General features: G+C 47.5%; 1 long non-coding RNA gene across 7 annotated transcripts; it reads right to left on the bottom strand.

Annotated features, from left to right (window-relative positions):
- Positions 1-12797: 12797 nt before the first annotated feature.
- Positions 12798-15521, bottom strand: LOC136477601 (uncharacterized). Of its 7 annotated transcripts, none has more exons than XR_010764057.1 (8): positions 15243-15520; positions 14876-14970; positions 14689-14790; positions 13980-14108; positions 13765-13876; positions 13517-13676; positions 13108-13404; positions 12798-13004 (listed from the first exon to the last, which is right to left on the bottom strand). It is a non-coding gene; the product is annotated as an uncharacterized lncRNA (long non-coding RNA). The 7 variants fall into 7 exon arrangements; XR_010764054.1 differs by having other exon boundaries at positions 12798-13174; positions 13257-13404; positions 15243-15517; XR_010764053.1 differs by having other exon boundaries at positions 12798-13404; positions 14689-14803; positions 15243-15521.
- Between the last annotated feature and the right edge of the window lie 359 nt (positions 15522-15880).

Below are 15880 nucleotides of genomic sequence, written 5' to 3'. Positions count from 1 at the left end.
CAATGGCTAAGCCAGGCTCTACTTATAAAGGCGGAGCGTTCAGTGGTCCTGGCAGGTTCACCAGGGTTCCCGCGCGAGATCACTATGGCGGATCGACCAAATTCCACGCGTTCGAGGCGAGCGACGTGCGATGCCATTACTGACTAGTACGACTGCAGGGCAAGGGTCCGACAAGAGCGCAGAAAGAGGTATGGGGAGACGTGGGTCACGACCGGCGTGAACCACGGGCGAACGCGAAACACGAAGCCACAGTTCAGACCTACCTCTAGAATAGGACGAGACAGTCGTGCACAATACGACACGCGTGACACCTAGGGATGGCGTATCTGCAAGTAATACAAGTACTACAATGCACAAGGCAGGATATGCATGAATGCACGTCCTATATGTCCTTTCACTGTTGCCACATATAGGGCAACCGTTCTTAGAATTTTGGCACATCGTTCTCTCCCTGTAACTAGTCGATACTATCGAACTATGCTCGAGTCAGTGTACCTGCAGAAAACTTGATCAAGCCTATCTAAGTCAGCAGAGTGCCATCTATCCTGGATACATAACCATAGTAATAGGGCTACTTATATAACTTCGCATATAAACGTCCTAACTTTTTGCAACAATGGGTTGTCAAATTTTAGTTTAGAAAAGGTTTTCGAAGCTTTATTTCCTCATTTATGCTCTGATACCACCTGTGGCAGAACCGCCTAATTTAATGCCTCACAGGAGTGCTTGTCTTCCATTAGACACTAAGCACTCGAGGGAGAACACTAAATTACTCGGTTCCGTCGGGCACACCCCAGGGGAGAACCCGAAAATCCACATTTTTGCCATCAGGATCACAAATGAGAGAATAAAGCTTACATCATTCGTAACCATTTCTTACATCACTTTTAATACAACATCAGAGTATAATATTTATTAATATAACAGCGGAATGAAATCATATTATCAGAGTTATAAACAATTTAATTGAACAGCGGAATAGAAACATGTGATCAGAGTTACAGCGGAAATAAACATCTATTAATGACATGATGAAGTATTGATATATAGACTACGACAACAGATTATGAAACTTCATTTATAAAAGCATTTGGTGAGAGTTATAAATAACAACTACGATCGCAGCGTAAAGGAAATCCTCGCTGAGCCCACCAGGAGGAATCCACACACAAAGGTCAGCTCTAGCATCCACCTGTCACCTGCAACAGGGGAGAATAAAACCCTGAGTACTCAATTGTACTCAGCAAGACTTACCCGATAGGAGAAAAGAAAAGACTCCAAGGATATGCAAGGCTATCTGGCTTGTGGGTTTATTGCATTTGCAGGAAGCATTACTAAGCGTGCGTCCTTATATTTGATTTTTATTAAAGCCGCATTGGTTCATTAACTAACCATTCTATGTAAGCACCTGTGCTACTTTCAAGCAGGCGGTAAGCAATCAGATTTCCTTTGTCCATCTTCCATATTTCATCTTCCAGTTCTTACTACGATGCTAAACCGTAGACAAGCCGTACCGGATAGACCGGCGATTCGTGAATCAATGCCCCCAGCTGGGTACCCCGAAAAACACACGCCCCGCTTGTACCCCAGGCACAAGCAGGACCAACCCATCACTCTCCTGTCCCGGGTGTCCAGGTCCCCATCCAAACTGGGACTCCAAGCCCCCGCCCCTGAGTCCCGGACTCAGTGCGGTGCAAGGACCTCCTCCACCAAAAACAAACCCTGACAGTCGGTCCGGAAAGAGCCGGATCCGCGACAAGAGAGCAACAAGTCTTTCCAAGCGCCCATACACAAGTATGTGCTCGGGATAATAAGTCTGTGACCTGCCTAGAGTCATATGCAACGATCGGTCCTTAACTCGACCAGACAGGGGAAAACGGTGTAACCAAGCTATGACCCGCCTCCGCGGCGACACAACTTCTTACACCCACCAATACCCAAACCACATCCCTGCCCGGTCACCATTTTCCTTTCCACCATTTTATATATTCCAAGTGATAATCATATAGTAACATATTTCCTATATCTCGCGAGTGACAGGCAATCACTCGACTTCTACCGGAGTCCTGTAGCATAGCAATCTATACGATCCTGTCATACTAGTAAGACTCATAGGATAAAGATATATATATGCAAGTGGGTTTCATTCAACTCCTTAAAACTTAATGCACAAATATAATTTAAACTGCAGAAAAGTAGGGGTTATGCACCAGGGCTTGCCTGGGTAAAAATATACTCAGAAGTTAGCTTTCCATCATGGCGACATGATCTCCAAAAGCACCATTTCTCCAGCAACTCCCGATGACTCCGTGATCCACCGACGTCCCTATTATGATATGCAATGTAATGCCATGCAAAGATATAATTAATTGACTGCAATCGTGACTCGTATAAATACTGCTTTACGTCTCTCAAGTGAACGAGCTAGTTCTAACGACGACCTGCACTTAGGCTACATATTCATGTTGTCGGACAAGGCGTTATTTCCCCATAATTATTTTAGTTATATAAACCAAGGTGTTTCTTTATTCGCAATAGGACATTATTATCTAATTAGCAACTAGTTATTCCGGAGCTACAAAATTTATGGTGAGTAACTAATATTGCTAGGGATCTACTGTAGAAATTTCGGATTCAACACTATTACCAAGTTACCACGGAAAATCCCTCCAAGTTTATATGTTTACAACACTAAGTATCTTAGATTAATTATATAGCTTCCAGGAATAATATCACCCTATGTGAACCAACTATACTAACAGGTAGATCATGATTTTAGGAACTTAACAAAACTGGTTTCACAATTTTTGAATCCCTATACTCTTTTATATTGATTTTACAATTTTTATTCCCGAGACTAAATTAGCAATTTCTTAGAACCAAAGGGCCAACAGACCACAGCCGGCCCAGTGGCCTGTTCGGCCAGGCCCAGCAGATGGACAAGGCAGGTGGCCCATCAGTGTTGCGTGGCCCACCAACTAAGCGCGGCCCCGCGCGGCCCGCAGAGGCGTGAGGCCCAGCAGATGGCCAGCCCACGCAGCGCGGCGGCCCAGGCAGGACGCAGCCACGGCAGGCCGGCCCAACGAGCCGGGAGCCCTGCGCGCCGGCTTCTTTTCAAAAACGACCTCGAGCTTTGCGATATTTATACCAACACTATCCGCACTATTCCTACCGACAGTAGTTTCACGACAAGGCCCTCGTAGTATTCGTCTTTACAACTGGGGCGGTCCTCGGGACCCCCGCGCACTGACGGCACGGCTCCGGGCGGTGCTGCGCGACCACGCCGGCCATCTGGGGCCCACACTGACGCTGCTAAGAGGTTGACCACCCCCTCTGACTCGAACGGTGACGCTAGGTGCCCACAGGAAGCTACGGTGCGCACCCACGTGAGCAGAACCGGCGGGCGGTGATTCACGGCGGTGGCTAGGCCGTTCCGGTGATCCTACGCACTCACGGGCGAGTAGAGATAGCGGAGAAGCAACAACAGCTTACCACGGTGCATGCTATGGTGACGGTTGGAGTGGAGGGAGGCTGAAGAACTCCAGCCATGTGCGCCCGCACCGCGTGGCGGCGCTCCGAGCCGAGCACCCGCGCGTCACCTCAGTCACCGATAGCCGGCCTGGTCAAGACAACACGAGCACCAGAAAGAGGGGGTCGCGGTGAGTCCAAGGGCACAAGCAATCGAATTTCAATTGATCACGCGGACCGTACCTCCCAACTTACCAACTTGGCGGCACACATGACCGGCGGCGAGCCCAACACCAAATTGGCCGACCACAGTACACGACTGAGGCCAGGTGCGGTTTGGGTTGCTAGATAACCACCTAAGCTACTTGCAGAAGTGAGGAATTGGGCGGTGAGGCCTCGAGCCAAAATGATATTGGAAGGGCGGGGAGCACGGTGCCCAGCTGTGGTCATGTCACGAAGCAGCACACGGCGAGCCGAGCGGTTAAGACCAGGCGAGGACCGGCCGGAAGTAGCAGCACGTGCACCTGAGTACCGACGATGAGACCGGGAAACCTGGCGTGACGTGCTGGGTAGGAGGAGTCAACCCCGAGCAGTCCCTCTAGCGTCGGCTAGCGGTGGCAGCAACGCAGAGGCGCACGCCTCGACACAGGGGTCGGGGCCAGACGGCCATCACGCAGCGGCAGTGGCGTACACCCAGGGGCACGGCGCGGCAGGGAGACGTCGCCAACAGCGTGGCTAGGGCCAGGCAACCATGGCGCGACGGTAGCGGCAATCGTCCAAAGACATTGCATGGCAGATGGTCGAGGGGTGGAGCGGGCCATCGCAAGGGCAAGAGTGCGCACATGGCACGGCACGAGCTGCAGAGCATGGCGCCAGGACACTGGAACAGTGCAGCACAGCAGCGTCCAAGCATGGCCACGCTGTGGCAGCAGCCACGGCGGCCAGCGAGCAACCGGCTCGGCAGCAGCGATGCAGCAGGCCACGGCCAGCGGCACAGCACCGCGCGGTAGCGGCCACAGCCGGCCAGATCCGGCTCATCGCGCCCACGGTGCCAACTAGCCAAAACAGTGACGTGCACGGATTTTGAAGCAAGCCAAAACTCGAACCCAGCTCGGTTGAGGTTCAACCCAAAACCACTACCCTAAAGCCGATCATACTAGCTATCTAACGGAGCAATCCCAAAGACCAGATAATGACCGGAGGGGGAGGCAGAGGTATGCCAAGATGGGTTCGTCGCGCCGAACGCCGGTTCGCGAACAGAGTGCCAACCACATGTTCACAGCGCGCCCAATGATGTTCATGAGCTTTTCAAAAGTTTATAAGCACTAAAGAAAAATTGATTAGCACTACCTATGTTGATTTTTCTCAGCCACAAGGGTGAAGTCACAAACGGTTCGTTTATCATTTCATGATCATAAAAAAACTTTAAAATTAGAGAAACTCGTTTCGAAGGTTTTTACTGAGGCCTAAATCGCGGCGCTAAAAAGAATCGTAACACCAGGGTGTTACACTAGCCGGCGGAGGCTTCCCCCCAAGACGGCGGAGGCCTAGCTGGAGGAGGCTCTCCCCAAGACGGCGAGGCCTAGCTAGCAGAGGCTCTTCCCAAGACGGCGGAGGCCTAGTACAAGAATGACGGTGGAGTTTCTCCCCAAGACGGTGGAGGCTCTCCCTGGGACAGCGGAGGCCAAGCGCAGTAATCATGGCAAAGGTGTTCCCTAGGGCGGCGGAGGCCCATCAAGGAATGATCAGGTCAGCAAGGCATACGTGGGGACAGTTGATGGGCCTCTAGTGGGCGTCGGCTTAGGCCCAAGATGAAGACATCGCGAGACGGTGTGATGAGAACACCCCTGAGGTTAGACATTAGGGCTAGAATATTCCTGGAATGTACCGTAGCAGTTGAGGGGCACTGTTGTAAACTCTGTAAAGTGGTAGTTGAGCCCTATAAATAGGGAGCACTTGTAACTGTGAGGGGAGAGGTTGGTGAAGCAATTATGAAACCCTAGTTCTTGTGAGTCGGTACTTGATCCTCACTCTCTCCTTCAGGCAGAGCCTGAGCCAAAGCCCGAGTCCGGAGCATCGGCCAAAGCCGAGGGCCTCCACCCCTTTCTCTTACTCCTACTTGGCCAAAGCCTACTGAATCCCTCGTTTAGCGACCTTCTGTCTGGAGCCTCCGATAGAGAATTTTGTCCGACAAGAGTGCGCTGCGTTCAGGGACCTCCGCCCATCTTAGGCGGAGGTCGGCCTCCGCCCATCTCGGGCGGAGACCCCAACCTAAGACGAAGGCCTCCGCCCACTTCTCACTCTTGTTAGAAACCGATGTTTCAACAGTGGCGCCCACCGTGCTTGGCACGAAATTTTTTACAGAGCTAGAAGTTGGAGCCTTCATCGGTGGGCCTTCTCCAGCCCGTCCTTCGCCAGTCGCCACTGGCCTTCATCGCCGACATTCTCTGGCTAGACCATCATCAGAGGACCTTCTCCGAACTGCCTTCGTCGGCGCACCTTCTTCGGCTTAGCCTTTGTTGCAACGACTTCATTAGCAGATTGGCAGTGAACCTCAAAGGACGGTAAGAACCTTTGGGCGAAGGTATGAGTGTACAACATACACCTCCGTAAAGACTATCTGAGATCTAAAGAGAAAGAAAAGAAGAAGAATTTTTAGCCAAACTCCTAAAGCCTTCGGCCGCTACTACTTAAAAAAGTTTCTACAAAGATTAGAAGGCTTTCAGAAATAAAAGCAGCACTACCCTCTGATTTCATCTTTGCTCACATTTTTATATTTTGACAACTCCGTACTCTGCTCTTATTTCTATTTTTGCTAATAACTTTGCAAAATCCAGTAAAAAGTTTTATGAGTCTGGATTTCATAACCAGATCTTCTCATCATATTGATCATACAACTTCCGCTAGCCACTATGATGCCTTTACTCTGTTTATGAAAAGATGTGCAGAATCTATATAAGCCTTCAGAGATTTGGATCACATATATGCTACCTTTGCAACCTTTGCGATCCAACGCATACACCACACCTAAGGTACCAATCTAGTGCAAGAGAATAATTCTTGTCAGTTTTTAATTAATGCCTAGTACTCTTGCTCTTATGATTTATTTTGATGCATTCTTGATCTAACCTTCGCCTCTTAAGGCAAAATTTAAATACCTTGCATACAACTTGTCACCAATGTGACAAAAAATCTTCTCGTGGCCTTCGCCACAATCAAAGCATGGCCTAAGTGGCTATACATGCTTGGTCCTGACCCGGCTAAACTTAAAACAATTTTCAACTCTTGTCGAATCTCTTTTTCAATAACATGCAGGTCACCAGTACTGTAAGTATCTCTTATCCTCCCTTAGAATATATTTTCATTCGTTATATGCGTGTTTTCACCTCCTCAAGCCAAATCAGTCAATACTCTACAGCAGGCAATTCTTCTCGTTAAGTGATCAGCCTTCGTCACATATCTGTCCAACAATTATATGAATCGGTCAATAACCTCCGCCAGTCAGTGGTTCTCATGGAATATTCAACACTTATCAGATAACTCAGTGATCCTCTATGAGTCAGTGAATATTCATCTACAAATGGCCTTCTCCAGTAAGTGGTATTCAACAGCCAACAACCTCCGCCCGTCTTAGGTGGAGGCCGGCCTCCGCCCATCTTAGGCGGAGATTGGTCTTCATTATATGTCAGTGCAGCCTCCGTCATCAGTCAATGGGCAGCCTTCGATCAGTCAACAGCCTCCGTCATCAGTCAGTGGCTTTCATCAATCAAGGTTCTCTACAACTTTCAGCAGGGCATGTGTTAGTAAGGACCTTCGCCGATTATTCATCTGTCAACGGTCTTCGCCGGTCAGGGCCTTTGACACGTATTGGCCTTCACCAGTCAATAACCTTTGTCAGTCTTTGGCCTTCGTCTTTTTGAGCCTTCGTCAGTCATGGTCTTCGTTCATCAATCAGTGGATTTCATCTATCATTGGTTTTCAGCAGCCTTTGTCACTGATTGGTCTTCGTCACTCATTGAACTTCATCAGTTGGTAGCCTTCGTCACTCTACAGCCTTCACCTGTTAACAGCCTTCTAGTCGGAGACCTCCATCAAAAATTGACTTTCGACATCCAACCAACCTTCGAACCCACAAACACTAACATGTTTTCCTCTTCTTCTTTTTGCAGGCTGTACTGACTAAATTCTTTGAAGATCTTCATAATATCTATATCAATCAAATATTTGAGCTAACCTTCACAGGGAACTAATCCTTACTATAGTCACTGCTATGAATCTTACCTGTGCTCATGCAGGCTATCAAGTGGCAGCCTTCGCTAGCCATCTAAAACTATTACCCTCTTATTTGAGGACATTATTTCTTATATGCATAGCTTGTCTTTCATTCAAACTTAACCAACATTCTTGCAGCATGCATAATAAGTTTACACCTTTTAAATATTTTTGCGCAAATGCTATCATTCTCATCATCGCATACATATATTGCGTAAATACATTGCAATGCATGGCCCGGGCCACCCGGAAGAAGTCCTGAGAATACACGGGCGCCATGACTCTATGCATCAAAATCCTGGAAGAAGTCCTGAAACAACACGGGCACCAGGTCACGAAGCTAAGGCTGTCGTGCTGAGACATCAAAATCCTAGAAGAAGTCTCGAAACAACACGGGCACCAGGTCACGAAGCTAAGGCTGTCGTGCTGAGACATCAAATCCTGGAAGAAGTCCTGAACCAACACGGGCACCAGGTCACGGAGCTAAGGCTCTCATGCTACCTTCACGTATCATATAAATGACTAACCATCTTTTGCAGCTAGTGGGAAAGCCAGTGCCTTTCTGGGTGTCGAAAGACTTGCAAAGCAAGTCGATATTCGATGAAGCTATAATGCCCAACCTAAGTCCCAAAAAATGCAGGAGATCAACTCAGTTGCATTTTTACGACTTCTCCGACCTTCGACACGCGGCATCGGCGTCTATGTAGGCATCGCCTTTGCCAAGCTCTTCGGCATGAGGGGCTCCGCAACCATCTTCAGTAACTTCACCAACATCGCCTCCGCCAAAAACACCTTTTGGCCTTCGCCAAGCAGCTTTGTAGGAGGACCTTCGGCAAAACCATGACAACTAGCCTCCGCTAACGCGACGGCATGAGGGGCTTCATCGACACCTTCATCGTGTACAACAACATCGCCTCTGTCAAACAACTTTTGCAATATGGCTCAAGAACCTCCGTCGACACCTTCGACACCAAGTTCTACAACACCTTCGTCGACGTCTACATCGGCAAACTTGGTTCTGAACACCTACTTCCACTACTACAACTGCGCCGCCTACACCAAGCGTCACTAAGGACCTAGTCATGAGCACAAGCCAAGAGGGGCTAGGGAAGCACGCGGACCAGCTTCTCCGGGGCATCAATTCTTTTTGCCTGGTGCTCGTGAGCAACGGTTTGAAGGCCTCACAACAACCTTCTACCTCGACTACTACGACTACGTCGACTACACCAATCGCGGCTAAAAACTCGGCCACAAACGCCAGCCAAGAGGGGCTAGGGGAGTGCACCGGAGGACCAACCACTCAGGAGCGTGAGGCCTTTTGTCTAGCGCTCGTGAACGAAGATTTATTTGAAGGCCTCCACCCAAAGAAGGATCAGAGACGAAGACCTCCGCCTGAAGAAAAGACGAAGGCCTCCACCCAAAGAAGGATCGGAGACGAAGACCTCCGCCCGAAGAAAAGACGAAGGCCTCTACCCAAAGAAGGATCGGAGACAAAGACCTCCGCCTGAAGAAAAGATGAAGACCTCCACCCAAAGAAGGATCGGAGATGAAGACCTCCGCCCGAAGAAAAGTTGAAGACCTCCGCCCAAAGAAGGATCGGAGATGAAGACCTTCGCCCGAAGAAAAGTCGAAGGCCTACGGAGGCCAGCACGCCAAGACGATACCAGACTCGGAGGTAAAGACCTCGGAGATGAACACCTGCGAAGGCTTTGGAAGCAAAGGCCTGCACATCATGAAGGCACTAGAGGCGAAGACCCCAGAGATGAAGACCTGGGGAGGCCTCGGAGGCGGAGACCCGCACGTCGAGATGACACCAATGGCAGAAGACCCAAAGGTGAAGACCTCTGCACCGAGAAGAGACACAGACGAAGGCACATACAATCGGGCCTTGGAGACACACCTGCGCGCCAAAAAGACATCAGAAGCAAAGGCCTCAAGGATACAGACCTACGCATCGTGAAGGTCCCAGAAATGAAGACCAGAGCACTGAGCGAAGCCGATGAACCATGCCATAGAAGCAGCAGAAGGAGCCGAAGGCCATAGATGAAGAAATCTGGAAGATAAAGGCACCCAGAGCTGAAAGCCTAAGGAATTAGTGCATGTATAGGTTAGAGTCATGCGCGTGCTCTTTTCTCCATGCCCTTTTTTCCCACAGGGTTTTTGGGATGGAGTTTTTAGCGAGGCGTGCATGAACGGGTTGCGGAGGGCAATCCTCGCTACCAAGATCTGGGTTGTATAGTGCCTCTTCTTGTATGAACATCTACCAGGTCATGTAGTACCGTCCATAACCTAGTAGCTGAGGGGCTACTGCTGGGGCAGCCCATACGGAGTATGGGTCAACTCCCCCTCGAAGAGGCCTGATGAAGGAATAATGGCGGAGGCCCGGCTGGCGGAGGCTCTCCCCAAGACGACGAAGGCCTAGCTGGCGGAAGCTCTCCCCAAGACGACGGAGGTCCAGACGGCGGAGGCTTCCCCCCAAGACGGCGGAGGCCCAGCCGGCGGAGGCTCTCCCCAAGACGGCGGAGGCCTAGCCGGCGGAGGCTTCCCCCCAAGATGGCGGAGGCCCAGCCGGCGGAGGCTCTCCCCAAGACGGCGGAGGCCTAGCTGGCGGAGGCTTCCCCCCAAGACGGCGGAGGCCTAGCCGGCGGAGGCTCTCCCCAAGACGGCGAGGCCTAGCTAGCGGAGGCTCTTCCCAAGACGGCGGAGGCCTAGTACAAGAATGACGGTGGAGTTTCTCCCCGGGACGGTGGAGGTTCTCCCCGGGACAGCGGAGGCCAAGCGCAGTAATCATGGCGAAGGTGTTCCCCAGGGCGGCGGAGGCCCATCAAGGAACGATCAGGTCAGCAAGGCATACGTGGGGACAGTTGATGGGCCTCTAGTGGGCGTCGGCTTAGGCCCAAGATGAAGACATCGCGAGACGGTGTGATGAGAACACCCCTGAGGTTAGACACTAGGGCTAGAATATTCCTAGAATGTATCGTAGCAGTTGAGGGGCACTGTTGTAAACTCTGTAAAGTGGTAGTTGAGCCCTATAAATAGGAAACACTTGTAACTGTGAGGGGAGAGGTTGGTGAAGCAATTATGAAACCCTAGTTCTTGTGAGTCGGTACTTGATCCTCACTCTCTCCTTCAGGCAGAGCCTGAGCCAAAGCCCGAGTCCGGAGCATCGGCCAAAGCCGAGGGCCTCCGCCTCTTTCTCTTACTCCTACTTGGCCAAAGCCTACTGAATCCCTCGTTTAGCGACCTTCTGTCTGGAGCCTCCGACAGAGAATTTTGTCCGACAGGAGTGCGCTGCGTTCAGGGACCTCCGCCCATCTCGGACGGAGACCCCGACCTAAGACGAAGGCCTCCGCCCACTTCTTACTCTTGTTAGAAACCGATGTTTCAACAGTGCTTATTAAGATAGCTTGTCCAAGTACTGAACTCATTTCCTGTAATTTTAGTAGGCTTGATTTTATTTGGTGGAGTCTCTGTAATTTTTATTCCCCCCCCCCCCCCCCCCCCCCCCCCCCCTGCTGGTGTGGCTCCCAGTCTGAGTAAACCACTTAACAAGAGGAGTAAACCACTTAACAAGAGGTGTGGAGTTAGCTGCGATAGGGTCCTACTACTGGTCCACACCATAAATCCTCATGATTACCCTTATATGATACACATAGTGAAGGTATCCATGAGACTGTTCATAATTTGAATATGTTCTGAGACTTGTGGTACGTAATGGTAGGCACGTATCTGCTACAAATTACTCAGCCACATGCAGTGAGTTATGCATGAGGTTTAAAACAATTCTAATTCTGGCAAGTATAAATGTAGCAATGCTGCATTGTCATCTATCCTAAAAAAAAGAATTCACAAACTAAAACGATGTGTTCCAGGCTTCCAGCTATAAATACTACCGACATGAACCTTGCCGCATACAGTCCCACTCTTTGCTCCTGCGCCTGCATACTCATTTTATCCTCCCAAACGCTCATCGAAGGAGGTCAATACGACATGCATGTGCTTCAGCATATCACCAGCTTGTTGAGATTGAGCGGCACCAGCGAAGCATATCCCGCGGCTGCCTGTTGCGGTAGATCTGATACTTTGCCACCATGGCCTCTGCTCGGTATCGTCTCCAAATCACATACACCAAGAACAACTTAATCTCCTCAAGCACGAATTTGCATAGAATCACGACAGAAATGGTTGCTCAATTGAGAAACACGGCAGCAACCAGGGAAGTGACTGTCGTGATGAAATGGGCCGATTTCAGTAGTGCTATCTGGTGGCCAGATATACCTGACTTGCTATGAGAGCAGCAGCAGCAACTGTGGAGCAAGATTTGCACTCTCTTTCTATCCTCACACTCTGGGTGATCTCGAGACATTGTAAGGAAGGCAAGTCCATGGTCATTGACGGAAAACAAGCACCTATTGATGTCTGCACTACCATCTGACGGCCATTGTGGTAGAGGGAGAAAAACCTCGTTTAGGGTACTTTTGCCGCGTCTAGTAAGCATGCTGAAACATTTGCATCTACTCAAATTACAAAAGCTTTAGTGTATTCACTGATATGTAGGCGTAATTTGTCTCCATCTTATTAATTACCAGTGGATAACGTGTACCATACAATTTTATTCATAGTAGAAGAATTAAATTATTTATTTATAGCTATTCCTAGAATCGTATCTTTGAATCTCTTGCTGTAACACTTTTTTTATATATGTAGAGCTTTATTGCAAGCTCCCTGTGTAGAATGGAAGACGAGATACTATAGATATTAGATACAATTACTCCCTCCATACCGATAATTCAAGTCGTTTTGGACAAGGTTTTGGTCAAACATTACGAATATAAATCATGAATAAGTTGTTGAGTTTGGAAATACGAAAACCATATGAATATATTTGTCTTGAAAAGTACTTTTATAAAAATATGCATACATCACTTTTCAATAAATATTTTTATAAAAATAAGAAGTCAAAGTTATGCTTTGGAGACCGTCTCGATGTCCAAAACGACTTGAATTACCAGTATGGAGGGAGTATTTAGGAAATCAGCTTGACCTTTGTTCATGTATGGATCAAAAAACTATCACGTTAAGCTGAAGAAACCTTTGTGGCAAGCTGATACGAATCTCCTCCTTTGCTGACTGTTAAATAGCTATGTTTTCAGGCTTCCTAGCTTCCATCATCTCCAGATACAATGGTGTTGTTTCTGTTCATTCTCAGTCCATCACAAATATCTTAGCATGCTCCCTCTGTCGATCGTCAAACCAAGTAGATCCTGGAATTTTAAATGGCAGTTTTGTTCTCAGGCTCAATCCCAGCAGCCTCCAGATCCCTAAAGAAAGCAAGTGCCGCCTTCGGCCGCCCAGTCTGTGCATTACCATTAATCATCTCCGTCCAAGCCATGAGATTCTTTGCCATCATTTTATCAAACAGCTCGCGCGCATTCTGCACCAGTTCACACTTACAATAGCCAGCAATGAGTCAAGCAGTCAAGGCATAAAGAGTCAGACGTACTGTAACCCCTCACCATGGATCACATCTCCAATGCCATAAGTAGGCTTTGCTCCATGGGTGTCTTCAATAATTCTGTCCGCAGACTCTCTGCTTACCACAAGAACCATTCTGATGCCCATGTTGAATGTTCGCCGCATCGCTGCATCATCAATGTTTCCAACCTACAGAATATATATTGTTAATATGTTAAAAGGTATCTAGATCTAGGCAGAGATCCAGAGCCATGCAGATGCTAGAAATCATAGTTGAATCTCGTGGGCCATTTGTGCTTGCCTGTTGAAGCTAGTTGAAGATAGGAGGCACTTTCCATGACCCAGTAAAACTTTTTTGCCATGAGTCCAGATGGAAATACTCTTGGAATATTGTCAGTAAATCCACCACCAGTAATGTGGGCTAGTCCTTTCACACCACCCTTGCTAAGAATCTCAAGCACCTTTTTTTCATTTCAAACAATTTCGATTAAAAGTTCCATAAAATTCTGAAGAAAATACGAAATATAGATACACATCAGCAAAACAAACCTATTTAACATAGATAACAGTTGGTGCCATTAGAGCTTCACCAATAGTAGTTGTTATGCCATCATTTCTTGGGAGCTGGTCACTCAAGGAAAGTCCGCTTTTCTCCAGTACTCTTGAAAATTAAGGATTTTCAGCCATCACTAACAAGATACATATAATGCCCAACAATACAAAGAGATAAAAATATAGATAATTCATAAATCTGGAAGGCAGACCTATCAGGACATCTCCATGAACAATGTTTTTTTTTTTTCCATCAATGACTTTATCTTTTTCACAATACCCACAGCAAAACCACTAAGATCATATTCACCCTCTGTGTAGAAACCAGACATTTCTGCTGTCTGCAATGATCAATTATCAGTTCATATGTTTTTGGATTTTTCATAAAAACACGTACATATGTAATGCTTTAGGTGGATTAATTTGAGTTTGTAAGAAATTAAAGGTATACAAAGCAAAAAAAAAATCAGAATATTTTGTTACACTGGTATTATTATTAATCAGGTTACCAATCACAAACATTTAAATTTTGCTTTAGTAAAATTCAGATAATAATCAAGTAAACAATTATAACAATAAATATGCAGCAATCAAAGACTGGCAGTGCAAGATGTTTGATCAGTTCATATACAACTACTGTGACTTATTATAAGGATAATACTGCAGCGTTGAATTGCTAAGTCATGGTAATTTAATTCAGAATATTTTACCTCCCCTCCTAGGACAGCAAAATCTGATTGCTTTTTTGTTGTTTGTAGTCAGCGCAGCCTGATTGTTCGCACCCATCCACAATCCCATTGATACATATAATTTATGAAGTACTTATAGGTAATATTGAAATGTCCCATGAGAAGAAACCAAGAAAATAAGTACGAGAAGGGAAAATTTTATTTTGTTTGTGAGAAAATAAAGTGGCTGCACCTTCTCTGCAAGATCAACATCAAGCTTGCTTGTTGCATAGTAATCTAGGAAGAACAACGGTTTTTCAGCTCAAGTTATGATGTTATTGACGCACATTGCCACCTGCCAAAATGGCCTAAATTCATTCAGTTCAGTCAACTTGTGATCGAGATAAGGAAAACAACCTACATTGCAGCTAACCACTTACAAGGTCAATGCCGACTATATCATAAATACCAATTTCGAAAGCAAGCTTCAGCTTTGTCCCCAGTCCGTCAGTGCTAGCAACAAGAAAATCGTCCCCTGTTCAGATAAAGCAACAGGAAAGCAATGTTTCAGAAAGTGCAGCCCAAGGATCACGGAATTGATATTATCGGTGCATCGAGTGAGAAGCAGAAAATAAACCAACCAACTACATGGTGCATACTTCTACAATTGTTGCATAGACATGTTTCCAGCAAACAAGAACATTAAATTTGCATGTTTCACAAGCTAAAATCAATATTTAATTTATACTTAAATCACACAACAAGGGCTTAAGTCTTCACCACGACCATTCTTTAATTTTTTTTTACCAAAAATAGAGGATAAAGCAATGAAGTGATGCCCGTGATTATCCAAGGCGAGGAGGCCGCTGAAGCCGCCAATCCCAGGTGTCCTCCTGGCGATGGGGCGCACAAGCTCGGTGCAGGCGTCGATGTCCACGCCGGCGCACAAGCCGGTGCTCGATCTAAAGGACACGGACGCCCGCCGTATCCCCGCAAGAATCTGCCGGAATCCACAAGAAAATCGCCCCCTGTTCAGAACTTCAGATAAAGGACACCATCAGATGTTTTGTATGTATACTAATACTAATAAAAAACATGTGGCAGTATGGTAACAGTGAAACACATAAGCTTATAGATTAGCGTAATTTGTCTCCATGTTATTAATTATTAGTAGAAGTCAGTTACTGATTCATAAAAGAAGTGAGAGCGAGGGCTAAATTTGTTCACATCTAATAGTTATACCATCTTGCTATCTCTAATGGACATGTGCTAGGTCCACTTCAACAAGGGTTAGCATACATCAAAGATCACTTCTCTCTAAAGATGAGCAACGGGCCAGCACGGCCCGGCACGGCCCGAGCCCGGGCCAGGCACGGCCCGATCGGGCTCGGACCCTTTGGCCCGCCGAGGCACCGGGCCGTGCCTGAACAGTCCACCGTGCCTGG

This window comes from Miscanthus floridulus, chromosome 1, assembly GCF_019320115.1.
Source record: "Miscanthus floridulus cultivar M001 chromosome 1, ASM1932011v1, whole genome shotgun sequence".
NCBI lineage: Eukaryota > Viridiplantae > Streptophyta > Magnoliopsida > Poales > Poaceae > Miscanthus > Miscanthus floridulus.
Note: the sequence above shows the minus strand (reverse complement) of the source record. Positions and strands in the feature narration are given on the sequence as shown.